This window comes from Parasteatoda tepidariorum, chromosome 2 (genome assembly GCF_043381705.1).
Source record: "Parasteatoda tepidariorum isolate YZ-2023 chromosome 2, CAS_Ptep_4.0, whole genome shotgun sequence".
In the NCBI taxonomy this organism is placed as follows: Eukaryota; Metazoa; Arthropoda; class Arachnida; order Araneae; family Theridiidae; genus Parasteatoda; species Parasteatoda tepidariorum.
This window is the reverse complement of record NC_092205.1, coordinates 6,029,165-6,047,475: the sequence shown is the minus strand read 5'-3', so window position 1 is coordinate 6,047,475 and position 18,311 is coordinate 6,029,165. Positions and strand designations below refer to the sequence as shown.

General features: G+C 32.6%; 2 long non-coding RNA genes across 2 annotated transcripts; one reads left to right on the top strand and one right to left on the bottom strand.

Moving 5' to 3' along the window:
• Positions 1–3,234: 3,234 nt before the first annotated feature.
• On the bottom strand, positions 3,235–6,803 carry LOC107447910 (uncharacterized). The gene is made up of 2 exons (XR_001584589.4): positions 6,679–6,803; positions 3,235–3,827 (listed from the first exon to the last, which is right to left on the bottom strand). It is a non-coding gene; the product is annotated as an uncharacterized lncRNA (long non-coding RNA).
• A 747-nt stretch (positions 6,804–7,550) lies between these two features.
• Positions 7,551–12,291, top strand: LOC122272551 (uncharacterized). The gene is made up of 2 exons (XR_006227129.2): positions 7,551–9,048; positions 11,941–12,291. It is a non-coding gene; the product is annotated as an uncharacterized lncRNA (long non-coding RNA).
• Positions 12,292–18,311: the final 6,020 nt, after the last annotated feature.

Here is an 18,311-nt window from a genome sequence, read left to right as displayed (position 1 = left end):
GTCGGGTTACCGAAGAAGGGGTGTCATCCCCTTTTGCAGAGGATCAAGATTGTGAGGGCATGTCTTCGGAGCATCCTCAGAGATGTTTCTCAAACCGTCGCCAATAGCCATTGTGCAGCTCTAGTGCGACGTAAATAAATTACAAAAACTTTTGAGTTTAGTTTTAAGCCTATTAAACTTATTTGACTTCGGTGACTAAGACTAAGGTGACCAGATATGGTAGGACCTGGTGGAACTGGGTTATCTGGCACCTTAAGACAAAGGTGACCAGATATTAAAATCATTATCCCCCAAATCAGTAAAGATTGCAAATGCTTACATAGTTATACATAAGCAAATATCGATCAATCATTTAACTAAAGGGCCCTTGTTAAAGACTAATGTCCCGGACTGAGGCAGAAAGTTTAGGGTTTGTACCTCAATGTCATGTTTGTACCACTCAAAGGCAAACATGCGTTCATTTTAGAGAAATTTCGTAATTGAAAAAAAATTTAGCCTATATTTAGGATAAATTTATGACCAAATTGAGAGGGCTCCTAGATAAAGTGGTATCTCCGTTTCTCCAAATGCTACATAGCGAGAAAGTAGCGAGTTCGAATCCCTTTATAACCCTGAATGTAACTTCGTATTGTTCTAATCAAGCTCCTTATTATTCTTTTACAAGGGCGCCGTTCTTTATAATGATAAAGTTTGCAAGTGCAGTGTATTGGTTTATTGGAATTTCATACATTTGCAGGTTTGTGTGCTCAATTTAGGCTCATTACCCTTTGTCAAATAGAAGGACAGATAGCACAATACAGAGAAGGAAAGAACGAAGATACGGGTATGAGCGGGATTCAAACTCGCCACCTCCGCGTTTTGCACAGCGTTTGTCGGCTGATACCGTTCGGCCAAACCGTTCGTTCTAAATTGTGTTAAAGAACGTTTGTAGATCAAGATCTCGATATTTGCATTTGTGGTGCCTCCCTGCCCAAATGGTACTGCAAAACGTTTTATAGAAAGGAGGATTAGGGTTCGAATCCCCACCAACACTTGATAAGTGCCTAGGAGCCCTACTTTTTTATGACCACACCAGCTTTTATAAGTATGCTTCGTTATAAAATACTCGCATTTGTTTGCAAACATTCGACTTATTCAGAGAATTCGATTTCCTTTAGAGGTAGGTACTTTATTAATATCTCACTCGAGCTGCACAATGGTCTATTAACGTCAGTCTTGGAAACATCCCTGAGGGTGATCCGATCACATGCCATCAAAATTTTGATCCTCTGCAGAGAGGATCTCATTCGTGAGGTCATTTCCTCAATTTAAACATAGATCTGAAGAGGAAGGACATTTTTTTCATATCCCTGCTCCCATGGTACTGCTCAACGACCAACCACAGGACTTTTGATTCCACAGATTTTAAGAGCACGCTTATCGCATGTACTTGGTGGGCCTTAGCGGAGTCGAGTATTGAACCCTGGCCCTCCGTACCGGAGCTCGATTTTCTAACCACTGGGCTAACACGATTCCGTTTTCCTTTTGAATTGACAAATACGTGAAATTTTTATGTCGTGAAATCATCGCCGAAGTCAAATATCACTGGCAACGGTTAGTAAGTGAAATGGCGATCACCTTTAACACATTGCTAAGGGACCGAGGGTGCGTGGTATTGGTCCTCTGTAAATTGCTGCACTGTAAAGTACTCTATTTTGTACGAAGGTCGTCGGGCCACTAAAGTGAGAAAGCCATCTGCGCTGCAGGATAGGAAAATTGTGATGGCATGTCTTCGGATCATCCTGAGGGTAGTTTCCCAGACTGTCTCCACTATCTCATTATGCAGCTCTCGTGTGACGTAAATAAAGTACTAATACTACTATATCGTGAGACTACTTAAGCTTTGAAACTTTTTTTCATAATTTTTTTTACCACCATATAATTTACGAAAAAACTTGTTTCTATTGTTTTGTTTCTATCTAAATATTGAGTTTTGTCGAAGTTTTTAGTCTTTAGAATTTTATTTATCTATAATGTTATTCTTTGAAAAAACAAAAAGACCTTAAATTTAAAGTTCCTACGTTAATGCATTTTCGAAGAGTAATGACGTTAGATTCATTAATTTTTTCAGAAAAATAAACTTCGCCACAATGAAATTTTGATAGAAAAGCAAGTAAAAATCTCAATTAAGAGCAATATGGATAATCCACATCCAGGTTTAACATTTAATTTCCCTCTAGACTTTCAAAACTGCCAAGCGAGTTTTCTTAACCTTATTTTTGACAAGGAAAACAACCATAACTTTTCTTTATAGGCAATCAGAATTTATAGAATTTTGTACTGTGATGTAGTAAAAATTCAGGTTATTCATAAATTATCTATGTGGAAAAGATACTAAAGAAAAGATTTATGTAAAAAAGTTAACTTTGATATTTTTTTAGTTTGGAGAATAAGATAAAAATTGATGCACTTAGATTAAGATATCAAGGTACAAGAATATAATAAATTTCTGATAACAGTTACAATATCAAGGTAATTCTAAAGTTTTATTTATGTTCGTGAAAGATTTCTATAGGATTAATTTTATAGATTAAAAATTTCCCAGATTTGAATCGCTAAATTTTCAATAATTTAATTTTCTATTAAAGGACCTAAAAACAGTTTTTCGCTACAGAAAACCAATTACAAATAATTTAAAGAAACCACTGAGCCGAGTGATATTCAATGCTTACTTGTAAAAGTTACCGAATAAAGCAATTAAATTGACTAAAGTTATATAGCACTACAGACTAAGATAATATATCAGCTTAGTGCAGTTAACTACTTATTAGAGAAATATCATACCTTTCAATTTCAAAGATGGGGCAAATAGAAAAGAATTAATCACTAGATTAATTTTTGTATTAAAACAAATTTTAAGTAAACTTTTTTTAAAAAAGAAAACTCAAGGGATCTGAAGGTAGTCATTCAAAACTGAGATATCCAGATTCTTTGATATTCTAAAATTTGTTAATCACTTTAGTGAAAATTAGTTTAATTTTAGGCATTCTCTAATCAAAGAAAACGAAGATTTCAAATTAACAGAGTTTATAATTACTATCATAAAAAAAATTATAAACTTGTCCAAAATTTTGTTTTAACATTACTTAGTAGTTTACGAAAGCATTTTACCATGTTTTAGCTTTAGTAGTTCCCAAGATTTTTGAGTACTAAATTTTCAAAAAGACTCTTTACAAATCAAACACAAGTCATGGATTTGCAAATTGTAAGAAGAACTTTACTTTTGATTAAATAGTACAAACAAATCGTTTAAAAACAGTCACAAAATACAATATTCTAAAACTCCAATCCAGCATAGTTTGCACTTTGATCTTTATTCAGCGTTTTCAAGTTTGAGTTGATATAGGATTCTATTGTGACCTATCCTGAACAGGACTTTGTTGAGGAGAAACCTGCTGTGACCTATCCCTAACGGAACTTTGTTGAGCAGACACCGGCTGTGACCTATGATGAACAGGACTCTGTTTAGGAGAAACCTGCTGTGACCTGTCCCGGACAGAACTTTGAGAGGAGATCTGCTCTGACCTATATGCAACAGGACTTTGAGAAGAAATCTGCTGCGACCAATCCGGAACAGTGATTTTTGGTGCATTAGCTATATGATGCATGATTATGAAGAATAAAAAAAGGTAGGAACATCCAATAGTCAATACAATGCCAACACATTTGACAGTATCATTAGGTACAGTCATAAACAAAACGCTTCCAATTGTTCCCAGTATAGCGGAAACAATTAAAGCAATAGTATATCTATTCATCTCTCCGCACGGCTACAAGAGTCGAATTTCCTAGAAAAATATTGAAGGCATGAAACAAAACTAAAGACAGATATTAAAAACATAAGTGATAAAATTTCTAGTGTTTAGAAGTAAAAACGTACTCAAGTTTAAGTTTATTTCTTCCCTTTAGTTTCGTAACAAAGTATATCAGAGTGGTCTAAATTCAGAGTGAAATACATTCTAGATCAAATTAGACTTTTAGAAAAATTAGCAGTGTATTTAAAAACTTATGCAATAAGTTAAACACATTTTACCTTGTCAATTACATTAAGAATTCATGTTTTGTTACTCCAGCCAATTTAAAGATTAATTTAAACACAAGAAAAACCAGGAAACTTTCTTATGCAGGCAAACCAATTTCCTACTTACAGAGGGAGCATTATGTTAAAAGGTAAATCTTACTGCTTAGTAAAACTACAAGGGAAAGTCAATATATGCACAGAAGGACTTAAATTTTTTCAGTTTCCTAGCAACGATGAGAAGCATAACTTTTTTTGAACAACGTATCAGAATTTGTTGGAGATAAAATTACGCCATTCCTACAACAGCCTGTTGCGGTCCTGGGGTCGTGAAGGCTACGGCAAAGAACAAGAATTACACAAAGTCGTATTAGATCAAATTTAGTGAAAACCATAACTTCTCGCTGCTGAAAGAGTATTCGAACAAAGAATTTTCATATTTGAATTTAGGAAAGAAAGAAAAAAAAAGATTCACAACTGTAGCTGACCAGAAAAATTCTGTTACTTTAGAATTAAGGCTCTTCTAGCTGCAAAAGAGATGCTCACGTTTTTCAGGGCAATTACTTACCCAGAATATAAAAACTGGTAACAAATCCATTTCAATTATTATTTTCCCGCAGAGTAATAAGTTATCTGTAACCACTTTTCTATTAACTAATTCTCCTTTATAAACGTAACTATTATCTATCCGTAACTATTTTTCTTTTAGGAAAGGAAAATGTTACTTATAAGAAAACAGCTGATGGTAGGTTATGGGATTTATAGAGCAATAAAAGTTTAACTTTCCTAAATTTTCTACATTCTAACAAGCATATGTTAGTAAACTAAGTTTCAGAGTATACTTTAAAGTTGACAACTGTTGAATTCGACGATACATAGAGCGACACTGCTCACAGGTTTATTGTTACATTCCATATTTAAGTAGACTTTATATGATCTTTAAAACCATGAAACGAGTACCTAAAGCTTAAACATTTTGCAAGATTTGTATAGCCTGATTTACATCAGCTCAATTAAGGAAATTTAAGGATTTTTTTGGGCTACTTTATAAATAACTGAAGTTTCAAAAGTTTTAAGCTAAAGTTCGAGCAATTTTAAAATGCCTAACTAATAAAAGAGCCAGTTATACCTATAAAAAAAAGTCTAATAATGGTAAATTTTGCTTAAAATAAAACATTGCGTAGCCACCATTTGAGTTATTTCCAAAAGCTTTGAGACTCAAAGCAGTTTCCTTTAAATAATTAAATTTAATTGTTATTTCTTCAAGTAATTTATATCAAAATACTTTGTACGGTCAACATTTCCGATAAGTACTTTGAAAAAAAACTATTTAAAAGACTATACTACTTAATAATTTGGTAATTTTACAAAGCATTAAAATGCCAAAATTTAAAGTTAAAATTAAGAGCTCAGTTCTGTGCAAATCAAATAATCTTTAAATTTCTTTCAACGACTGTTGTCACACGAAATACTGATTTTACTTTAATATGACATTTTCGTAACTTCACAGTTAGGAACATTTACAACTGATAAGTAAAGATTTGCTTATTTATATTAAGAGTCCTCTATGCTAATACAGAAAATGGTGCAAGAAAATATGAAGTCAGTTTTATTAAATTAAGAACATTTGTGGTTTATTGTTTCAGGTAATGGGAAAAAAAAGGTATTAACATTTATCTGGACTCAAAGGGTTATAGCATTTAAAATTTCCTAGTGATTTTGATAATTTTTGTTTCCGGGGAATCTGATTTTTTTTCTCTTTATTTTTTGTAAAGTAAATAGATTCCAGCAGTGTCGAGCGGCGAACCGAATAGTCAAAGAAACAAAACAACTTTTGCATTGCATGAGAAATGTAGATAACTTTTAAACTGTTTCTCAGAAGTTTACTTCTATATAAAATGTTATTTTCGCAGGTTTTATTTACAGGTTTATTTAGAGACGCCTGGGACAGCCTCTTTATACTATAATACTTAAACTGTGCATTTTTAAATTACATTTACTTTTAGAATCCTATTAAAAAAAATGAAGACTTTTTAACATGAAACTCTTTTTAAAATACTTGAACTCTACTATCTATAATTGTTAAGATCACAATGTAAAATGTGCCCGGTGTAAATCTTTTGGAATCTGTCAAGTTTGCAAGAACACAAAAAGACACCGCAACGTTATTCCAAGAAACAGAAATGTTGACTAATCTCTAGAAGTAGTTTGACAGACTCTAGAAGTAGTATCTAAATATGGAATTATCCTAAGGTTGTAACAAAACATAGTAACAATTATAAACAGTTCTTCCCCTTCATCTTCAATTATTCCGGTCCTTAATATTATATAGTTGCTTTTATTTTAAATTATACATAGTTTATAAGTCACAACACAGCTCACTTTTTTCTATTTATTTGAAATATTTATTTATTCTATTTAATTTAGTCATATTAATTGCACATTTTATTTCGGTTATCACTGATTAATTTTGCATATTATATGTTACGATAAGGAATAATCGCGTCAAATATACATAATAGCGTTGAGTCCAAAAAGTGAATCATTTCGGTTGCAACTTTTAATACATTGAAATATAAATTTTAAAAAAAACTCTGAATATTAAATAAATCATATCTTACTTCAAAATATTACAGAAGTTTTTAAACCAAGGGAGTGCACACAAACGAATATGGAACACCCAGATCTATCCAATCCCAGCTCACATGAGGACTTCTCGCTTTTATCCTCTACATCACATCCAGGTAGGTGAGAAGAGTTGAGTTGATAATGATAAAGAAGATCTATGCTTCAAATTTTGCTGTTGTTCATTTACGTCGCACTAGAGCTGCACAATGGGCTATTGGCGACGGTCTGGGAAACGTCCCGGAGGATGATCCGAAGACATGCCATCACAATTTTGATCCTCTGCGGAGGAGATGGCACCCCCCGCTTCGGTAGCCCGACGACCTGAGGGCGAAGTCGAGCACTTTACGGTAGCACAGTTTAACGAGGACCAATACCGCACACCCTCGGTCCCTGCGCAGACTGATCCAAGTGGTCACCCACCCGCACACTGACAGCAATCAGTGATGCTTGACTTCGGTGATCTGCTGGGAACCGTGTCTTAACGATCAGTCCACTGCGGGACGTCAAGAGTCAGTCAGAGTGGTCAGTTAGTGGGTGGGTAACCCATTAGATCATCCTGCGAAGGGTAGGAGGGAGCGTGGTATAGCGGCCCTCGTTAAATTGCTTTACCGAAGAGTGGTCCACTTCGCACACAAGTCATTGAGCTACCAAGGTCGGGGTGCCATAACCTCTGCAGAGGATCAAAATTGCAAAGACATGTTTTCGGATGCTTGGGGATGCTTTCGAGACCATAACTAATATCTCATTTTGAAACTCTAATGTAACTTAAATGAGGTTTAGTTTTGGCAGTTGGGGTGAAAGGTATCGCCCTGCAGCTTGTTGGTAGAGGATGCGAATCCCAACGTAACATTGCATTGTCTTTCTTTAATTAATATTTTCTGTTTTTCAACTTGGCAACAAGTTTATCAGCCGCTCTTTGAATTCATTTTTCGATTAATTTATTGATTTATCTACTAATTCAATGGCAGGTATATTCAAGTTTGCATGCTCACTTCATAAAACATCTTGTAAACCCTTAAAGACATAGCACAAATGAGAGAAGGACAGCACAAAGTTATATACGTTATAATCGTCGTTGAACAACCGACCCAATTTAGGGCTCCAAAACGGCTACTAATGTTCAACTTCGTAGCCTCGTAATTTTGAACCTATTACAGAAGGCAAGGGAACTCCTGGATCAAGTTTTGGGATAAATTTGCCTTCGTGGAGGACTCTTTGATGCAACTAACCCGCACTTGCGTTATATGGGAAGGAAAACCACGAAAACCTTCCACTGTTTGCCTGGCAACAAGGGGACTCCAACCCATGATTCAACTACCATTGAGGATACTTTACGTCAGCACTGTACACAGTGGGGTGGGCAATAGCTCATTGTGCAACAAATTACCTAAGAACCTCGATGAACTGGTCGTAAAAGACGGTTCCAGTAGATCAACGACATCACTGTCAGCTCTCAGTGAACAGGAAGGTGGTCACATTGATCAGCTTGCGAAGGGACCGAGTGTTCACGGTATCGGCTTTTATTAAATTGTTCTCCCGCAAAGTGCTCGAGTTCTCTCCCAGGTCGTTAGACAACAGGTCGTCGAGAAAGACATCCTCCCTAAGAATGTTCAAAAAAGTGATTTCATGTCTTTGGATCATTCTCAGGAATGTTTCCCTGACTAACACTAACGGCTCATTGTTCGGAACAAATAGCAAAAGTTAGAGGTTAATAGTTAAGGACATCACAAAATCAGATCTTGGTTTGTGGAAGGACTCGAATCCACTACCTTAAACATGACTGGTCGACCAAGGAGGCACCTCTTTGAACTTGATGAAGGCTTACAAACAAATTTCGAACAAAGCGTACATGAGTCTGAAGATTTATGTTACAAATATGTAATATAATATATTTCAAAGTCATATTATTATTGTATAAGGGGAATAAATATTTCTGTTACTAAATAGTTATTTATAATTATAGTTAAAAGTAATTTATTTATTACGCCCTTCTGTTCCAAAGGGCCGTAAGGCCTTAGACGCCCAGTTCCACTACAACGAACGAACGAACGAGCCCTTCTGTTCCATAGTCAAAGATTTTAAGCACTTGCCCAATCTGACTTCCGGTCAGTAGCATATCAACCCAATCAGACTGGAATGATCTGATGACGTATTATATGAGTAATTCACTGTTCGGAAAAGAATACAGTCACTCGAAAAAATATTTCTTCGAGTGACTGTAAGCAAAGATCCTGTCCTTCACCCAATCCAAGAACCCAAGAAAAGAATATTCGAAGTTAAGGAATTTGGTGTTTCTTAGATTTTAAGTTCTCCTCGTTCACCTGAAAACCTAGCAGCCCCTGTCTACTGAGTTTTGAAAACAGGTAAGAAGTTATTACATTCAATCTTTTCTAACTCAGCGAATTTCTAAGAAATTTTTTACTACCAAGGAATGTTTCATAAGTGATGTATCCTCTAACTACTCTGGAATTTCGGTAGCTTCAGAAAATGTTTTTCCCAATGGTAGCTGACGTAATATACTAATATTTTGAGAAATTAGATTTGAAAGAATTTTATTCACCAATACACATAAATAATTTATACGGATACATAAAAATTCCGATTGTCACATATGCTGATGTTTATATGAGCTATTGAACGTTGAAAAAATTCTACTTCAAAAAACTAATTTAAAAATGTCGGCTTCAATTAACTATCGTTTGAAAAATATACCTCCTAAACATCAAACGTTGGAGGTTATGTAACTGTATATTAAGAAACAATAGTGGATAAAAATTGCATCGTATTGTGAAGTTATATCTCAAATCCAATATTTTATGAATTCATTAAATACATGAACTAAATTTACTGAAGCTTCTCTTATTGTTCCATAATAATCTTCGTTGCATAATTTTTTACTTCTTAAATTAGTAACTGCATGCATGTTATCTGTATTTATATTACTAACTGAATTTACGTACAAGGTAAAAAAAGAACTAAATCAATAAATTAGTACTAATCAACACTACGAAATCGTGCACAAAACTGAATGGCATATACCGACATGTTGAGAAAATTCCAACTTTTTTCGCTTTTACTTGTTGTCCTTCGCTGTCCGTTATCACTGTAACACTAGATACTTTTCAATATTAATCTGTAAAATAATCACTAGACTAATAGACTACGATTTAGAAACAAGTATATTTTCTTTATTTCAAACAAACTAGCGTAGCATACAAAAAGAATTATAATCTTTCAATTAAAAAATAGAAATAAGGTTAAAATTATCGTTTGCACTCTTTGTCAGATGCAAAGTGTGCTCTCCACAAATAGCCCTGTTGCAGTAGTCTCATACGTATTTTGTCTTCCTGCGTTTTTTAAATGGGCAGAAAGTGCCAATTCTGAGTTTGTTTGCTGCACTTTTAGTCTTGTCTTCTTCGGGCTTTTCAATATGCAAAATATATTCAATGTATATTTTGATGAAAACAAACATTCGACTACGATTACCGCAAATCCTGAAAATTAATATGTATCTAATCTGGATCTGTCTAAATATGATACAAGCATATAATGTCCAATCAAAAACACTTGCATAAGAAAAGGTGAAAGAAAACTTACACCTATAATTAATATGTAAATTTATCTTTGAATTATTTTAAATATTCGAAATAAACTTCTAAATAAAGAAATAAAGTTCAGAAAAGCAAGAAAAAAAAACACCCTTTTTACAGAGCTTAGCTTAAAACCTTAAATTTCTACTTCTGAATTTAGTCTTTCTCCCTCTTCCAATGGTTTTCCGAACTTGCGATTTCTGATTCGCCATTCTTCTTACTCGAACCTTGTTCCTTGAAATTCGTAGTCTGGCAATGAAACACCTTGTTCCTTGAAATTCGCAGTCTGGCAATGAAACAATTAGTTATTTCTTAACTCTTCTATTTATCACAAAAACGCTGGAAAAAAAACAGAACTTCAGAAGCTTTAAGTAATATTTTTGGAAGCTGGGAAAATATCAACTCCAGACCGTGTTAAAGTGACAGAAACTATAAGGTAATAAGGGGGAAATTCTTTTATAGAAATTAATGCTTTTTATAGTGATTTAAAACTGTTGCTCAAAATTCTACATGTATGTCAGAAACGGAACAAGAAAGAACCATATAGTTAATAAAGGGTGGCAAACTCGACGCATTACATTCTTGCAAATGTGCCCAGCAAATCAATGTGTTGCCTTAGCGATAGAGTTGGATATTAATGCTGCAGATCGCAACTTTACCTGGCTTTAAACTTTTTTTTATGATTTGAAGACTTTTTTATAATTTGTAAACTCTTTGTAACGTCTTTGTCCATAAATTATCTTTTCTGTGATCTTGTCTGGTGTTGCGATCATGAGAGCATATACACCACGTTTGCGATCATATTCCTAGATAGTTTTTCTAGATGTTCCTGACTTACATGTAGATTTTTTAACATTTACTGAATTAATTAAACCACAGATTTTGAAAAACAGGAATTTTCAAAAAGGTGCTATATGTGGGATTGTTCTTGTAACCAATTAAATTTCCACTTTGATTCCCGTAACCTGCTGCCTTTTCACGCTAATTCCTGTAACCTGCTGCCTTTTCACGCTAATTCCTGTAACCTGTTGCCTTTTCACGCTAATTCCTGTAACCTGTTGTCTTTTCAAGCTAATTCCTGTAACCTGTTGTCTTTTCACGCTAATTCCTGTAGCCTGTTGCCTTTTCACGCTAATTCCTGTAACCTGTTGCCTTTTCACGCTAATTCCTGTAACCTGTTGCCTTTTCACGCTAATTCATGTAACTTGTTGCCTTTTCACGCTAATTCCTGTAACTTGTTGCCTTTTCACGCTAATTCCTGTAACCTGTTGCCTTTTCTCACTAATTGCTGCAACCAGTTTTACTTCGATAGGATTTTACTTCCTTCATGTTCTCCATTGGAGAAATATATTCCCGGAATTTCCAGTTTCCCGTGAATATTTTTTCAATATTTTTTTGTTTCCATTTATTCACTGAATTGTGCTTAATTGAAATTTTTTTTAAATTCATCAAAGTTCAAGTTTTTTGAAATACTTGCAACCTCAAAATTCACAAATTTCAATCGAACTCAATTCAATGAATAAAAAATAATTTAAAAACAATGATTAGTGACTGAATAAATAAGAGAAAATTTGGGCAGATGACTTTCAGTGCTTTAACATGCAAGAAATAAAATCCTTTTCCTGTTTAATGATAACCTTACCCGATATTTTTTACTCTCTTTAGTACATTTGTGACATTGTCTGCAGCCAAATCATGGAAAACAGTGGAAGCTTCCGATTGGGTGTTTGCGCTACCTGTGTTGCAGTTGGAGTTGTCATAGTTACTGCGTTGCCTATTATTCCTGAAGGTGGTATGAGGGATGGTCTCAGTTCGCTTGCTGCCCTCAGTGTTTTCGGTGGACTCATTGGTTGCGTTTTATCTTCTCGTGGACCTCTTACTGCCGCAGTGGATGCAAACAACAACTTGACGACTGGATAAACTAATAAAACTCCCAGTTGATGGATAATTATGGACAGATTTTATGAGAAATGTTAATGTTTTTGTAAATTTTCTATTTAAAGAGCTTTTGTTTAAGTTTCTTGATTTTATTTAGAATATTAAGCATCCACCTAATAAGCAACATTCCTAACATGACCAACGATTTCAAATCTCGATGAATGTAAAACTGAGGGAAATTAACACGTCAGGTATACTACTTGGTGTTTAGGAAACAAGATGTTCACTTTTCACCGAATTCCAGAGTTAATTACTAAGTTCGTCAACCAATCTCGTTAAGTAGAAAAACTGTTAAACGTGTTTCGACGCTACGTCAAGTCATTCCAATAGAAATATTTACACAAACACCTGTAAATTTTTTTTCATACAAAATCTCGTTGCAGTAACTAATTATTTTGCAAACATTGTATAGTTTTTCAGTCAGCATTGCCATCGATTCGCGAACTTTTTAACTAATTTTGAAACTTAGTACGAATAAAAAATGTTTGTTTCAAGCGAAAGCCCTTATAGAAATAGTGCCTTGAGAAATATATTACTAATGCAGTTCCTTTTAATGAAAATATTACGAAACGCTGCAAAAAGCAAAACTTTGCATCAATTATGAATTTTAAAGTGAAAACATTAAAATAATTACATTGCATCGAAATGATATTAAAAAAAGCAATTATAATAAGAGTTAGTTATAATAAAGTAAAAGTTAAAGTAAATTTGGTTTCCTAAGCAAAACGCAGCAGACTGTGAGTTACTATCTTCCTTTTTCATTTCATTTATTTTCCAAATCATCGGTCTTTTTCGGGACATACAATACATGAAATTGATATACGTCAGCGAATTTGAAATTGACAATGCCTCTTGGATGTATTTTGTCTTTATTGTAAAACTTGTTTTATTTAGAAGGTAAAAATAACGTGAAACCAAAAAACAAAAATTACATTATTTCTGTGAAAATCCTAAAAATTTTAGAAATAACTTAAGTTAAATTTAGTAAATACTTTTAATATAATAAATGTGAATACTTTTTTCTTTACAAATAAAATACTTTTCCTACATTATTTGTATCCGTTGGGAAAATGGTTGTTGCTCTCGGATTTTTTACCGCACTTTTTTACTAGATCAACTTCAATCATAGTCGTAGTGTAAAAATATCTTTAACAGAGGAACGCGTTTTATTTATTTCTTATTTTCTAGAATTTCCGTAGTATAGTCCAAATTCTTTTACTGTATAGTGGATGCAGTTTCTTTGTAGAATTTAAGTAGAAATCTTGGCCGTGTGAAATACATCTGAATTTTGTTACGAAAATGAGATATTTATAGCAGAAAAATAAATAAAATCGTTTAGGAAAAAAGGATTTAATATGTAAATCTTATTATAATTAACATGGCTACATTCCAAAATTATAAAATAAAGTCCTTTAAAGGAATCAAGAGAATCATTCTTTTAGCATCCAGAATTTCGGTGAAGATATAAATTCAACTGTTGGCCGATCAACAAGAATTGAAAATTATCAGTAAGGAAATTGTCCTCAACTGACAGTTAGGAGCATGGGAAGAGGTTTGCGATTTATCGAAAGATAAAATAGCCAAAAATAAACCCGACCCACCGTAATCAATATTAAATTTGAAGATAATTTGGCGAAGGCTAATCGCCAAAAAGACGGTGAGAAATGGTATAACTATGTAAGTGAAACATTCTTGTGGTAAGAAATAAAGAGTTATAAATACATTTTGTTTTCGATTTAGTCGCGACAGTGAATTAAGGAGTTTTACATTTGTATTGAAATAAAAAGTTATCCATTACATTGACTGTTAAGAAAAGTATAAAATATTCATATATGCTTTTTTATAAAATGTAACAAAAATTAAATACTTGGTTTAATTTAATCGAGATTCGATTAAGAATGATTAAAAAAATAAATGTAAGAAATTTTAAAAGCTGGGGAATATTTAATGCCCATTGTGGTATCACAAAAATATATATATTAAAATTCCTTAAGGAATACATAGAGACAATTTTATAAATGTCTTTTTAAGAATAATTTTCAGTATTTAGCAATGGAGTTAATAACTAGAACATTGATAATGATTTAAAATTTTCACGAGAGATGTCGGATTCTGTTATGTATTTAGACCATGTTGCAAAATTCCACGTATAAATCAAAAAAGACCAAGTCGCTTCCTCACAGAAAAGGGCACTCACTTAACATCGTCAAAATTTATCAAAATATGTAATGTTATGCTATAACTGAATTTGATCCATAAAAATTTCTAAATTACCCTTTTATACTATTTTATATGTTATAGTTCAAAAATTAATCTTCACTCATTATTTAAATGAGAGAAAAATTTGTAGTCTATAAAAATACATGAAGCATGCTAAAAGACAATCACTGTGCACAAAAATTTTTTTTCTTCCAAAAAAAGCAAACTAAAAAAAAATTCTTATTAATAAATAACTTGATAGCTTTCTTCTATAATTTAAGCTGAAAATTATGAGAAAATAAACATTAAAGATACCTTTTTTTTAAAAAAAGAAAAAGTATTTAAAAATAATTTTGAAATTACTTAAATTCATTAATATACCTCCGAAAAAAAACACGAAACTTATAAAAATTTAACCAGTTTAAAATAATTCTGACAAAATAAATATTTTTAATAGTAATCAGAATTAAACCTACAAACACAGAAAATTTTTCCTGTGTATAATTAACTGTGTTTAAACGATGAATTATTTTTTTAATGGAGTATGAATAAAAAGGTTGTGTTTTAATGAGATGGCGGCTTATTTTTACTAAAAGGGCAAATAGGGCGCATCAAAGAGCAGGAAGAGCGGGCCGCCCTTTAAAAAAGTGCCTTCAAAAGAACACTTTGCATATTTTAAAACCACGGCAAGTCAGGATTCAGATATTTTATTTTCCTAAAATTAAAAAAGCCGTGCCAAAATCTCTCATTTCTATCACCACTTCCTGGAAAAAAATCCTTGAAAAAGAGGACCACTCTGAATAACTTTTTATCTTATTGTTAGATCTTCACGTTATAGGACTCAATCTAATTGATCGAGAGGGTGACTTCAAATATGCTAATTAAAGTTTGGACCCCTTAATGTTAATTTTACTTTTTGCGTATTTCGCTACAGCTCGAGAATTTTTTAAGCGAATTGAAAAAGATTTTCACATAATTATATCACACTATCTTTTTTCAAAAGATAATTCGATGGAAAAAAAATAACTTTTCGGGAACATTTATTATTTTTCATTATTTTATTTAATAACAGTCGAAACAATTTTGAATTGGCACAAAATGTAAAACAGGATTAAGTTATGAACAAAAGCGTACTTTTTCTGAATAAACATGCTTTTTCTAAGGAGTTCAGATTTCCACGGAGTGCGGCTTCCTTCTAAAATTTAAGGGGGTAGCTGCAGTCTGTGAAATCAATAGCTTGGTGACGAAAGATTTACAAAGTATTTTATTTTTTGATTTAGTGACATATATCGAGAACTTTTTTTGCGATTTGAATTTTTTTTTTGTAGGCAATTGTAAAAAAGCAAAGTAAGATAAAGCCACCCCCAGGGGGTCATGGGGGGTTAAGGCACCACAACTTCATGGTCAACGGCAACCAAATTCATTTATCCGAAACTAATTCCAAAAAATTACTTTGAGTTTAAAAAATTACTTTGAGTAAATATTCAGTATTTTTTATTGCATTTTATTTAATTATTGTGAAAAAAAATTTTGAATTGTAAGGTATACAATTTTTTAAATAATTTGAAAATTTAATTTTACATAGCTTAATACAAAATTTGAACAAAATCTGCGGAATAGCTCCTGAAAAATCGAATTTTTGAAGAAAAAAATCTTATTTTCAAAATTTCATTTTTCAGAAACTATACGACCGATTTCATAAGATTTTGCATCTTGCCATATAATCCTACAATCATTGGAATGGTGTAAAATATTGTATACCTTACTATTCAACTTTGTTTTGCTATTTAGCTTATTTTTTACTGACAATTTTTTTTTACTATTTATTAAATAAAATAATCAAAAATAACAAATGTTAACTAAAAGTCATTTGTTGCCTGAAATTATATGAGGGAAAACAAATTTTATAATCGTATGCAAAAATTTTTCGATTCACTTAAAAAAGTCCTTGAGTTATGGCGATATATGACGAAAAAATAAAATTAACATTTTGGGGTACAAACATTGGACAACTTTTGTAATCAAAATAGTGGGACCCTGTTTCACAGATTGCTGCCCTATATTTTGGGAAATCAAAAATCCGAATCTGTCGAAAAAAGGTATGTTTATTCAGGGAAAGAAAGTTCTCGTGTCCGATTTCGTAAGTTAATTATCGACTGCTCTTATTAATTTACATATTTGAGGTAACCTCTTCGAATTACAAAATTAAGTTCTGAAGCGTGAAGATCCCCTATAGGTCTGCGTGAACTACAGTACAGACAATGAATTTGAAATTTTAAAAAAATACTTTATTTAAAAATAATAGAAAAATAGAAATCTCAAATTCAAAGTCATTTCAAGATTTCTTATCTTTACACAGCATTATGCAGATAAATCAGTTGTAAATGCTTTCTTCTAATAATCATTTGAGGTCGTATTCGCACAGATTCAACGAGAGAGTTAAGAGCGTTGATAGTTTCGTCCCATATTTTTAACAAATCTTCCTTTAATTCTTTAACCATTTTCTTTTCTGTTTTCTTTTTCATTTTTTTTTTCATTATTCCTCACAAACCCTTTGTGAGGCTGAAACCAGGGGATGATGCAGGCAACTTTAAAATATTTATTTCACTATCATTCAGCCATTTTGTGGTGTGGTTTGAAGTGTGAGAAATAGAATTTTTTTAATGTAACAGAAAGATGTCAGGGTAAAGTGTTTCCATAGAGGGAAGGAACTTTTGCTAATTTTTCAGAACTCCAATGATCATTTTTTTTTTATGCTAAGCATGATATTCTACGCTCACCAGTTGCTGAAAAAATGAGTGTTCCAGATCCCAATCTTCTTTAACTCTATCGATAGTTTTAAACGGGTTTTCCATACGACAAATTGTATCTCAGTTCTTTTCACTCATTTCAATCTGTTTTCAAACGTCATCAATACGAAACGTTTATTAAAGTTTCAAGTTAAACCATGATGGCTCAGGTGATATAGCGTTCGCTTTCTAATAAGGTGAACCGGGTTCGAATTCCAGGGGTTGCAAGTCGATACGAACTCCGCATCTGGCTTGCATCGATCATAGTGCTGATATAAAATATTCTCAGTAGTAGTCGGATTATGGGTTAGACTCCCCTTGCCGTCAGGCTAACCGAGGAAGGTTTTCGTGGTTTTTCTCTCCATGTAACGCAAATGCGGTTTAGTTCCAACTAAAACTACTCCACGAAGGCAAATTTCTCCCAATTCTGGGTCTAGGAGTTCCCTTGTCTTCTGGAGTTCGAAATTACAAGGCTATGGAGGTGAACATTAGTAGTGGTAAACCCGAAAATTGGATCGGTTGTTCAACGACGGTTATAAAATATAAAAAAATTAAAGTTTCTTTCTAAATCTTTCTTGGCTTTTCAAAATTCTTACTTCAAATCAGATTTTTAAAATTAAATATATTTTAAACACAAAAAGTGGATTTTTATTGAAGGTAATTAAGTAGTTTAAGTTAAGTTGTTTAATTGAATAGTTTAGTTTTCTTATAATATTTTATGAATACAAAATAAAATGGTGGCAAAAATTACCAAAAGTCCAACACTTTAAAAAAAAATTTTTTTTTGTTGCTCCATATTGTATGCTACACAACCATTCAAACAAACAAAAATTTCGCTATTGAACAATATTAGAGTAACAACTGCAAATGGTGAACCTTAAAGTAGGCTCTATCTCTGTAATTTAAATTTTAAAAAATCAGATAAAGTGCAAAAATGGTTTGTTATAGTATGAAGTGCTGGTAAAGAACATGTTAAAGAAAAATATTGTTGATATTTTTTGCACTTCATCTGATTTCATTTTCTGTTATTTAATTTACAGACTTAAAGCGTCCAGTAGCAAATACTAGTTGCGTTTAAAGAAGAAAGAAAAAAATTATTATGCCCTACTT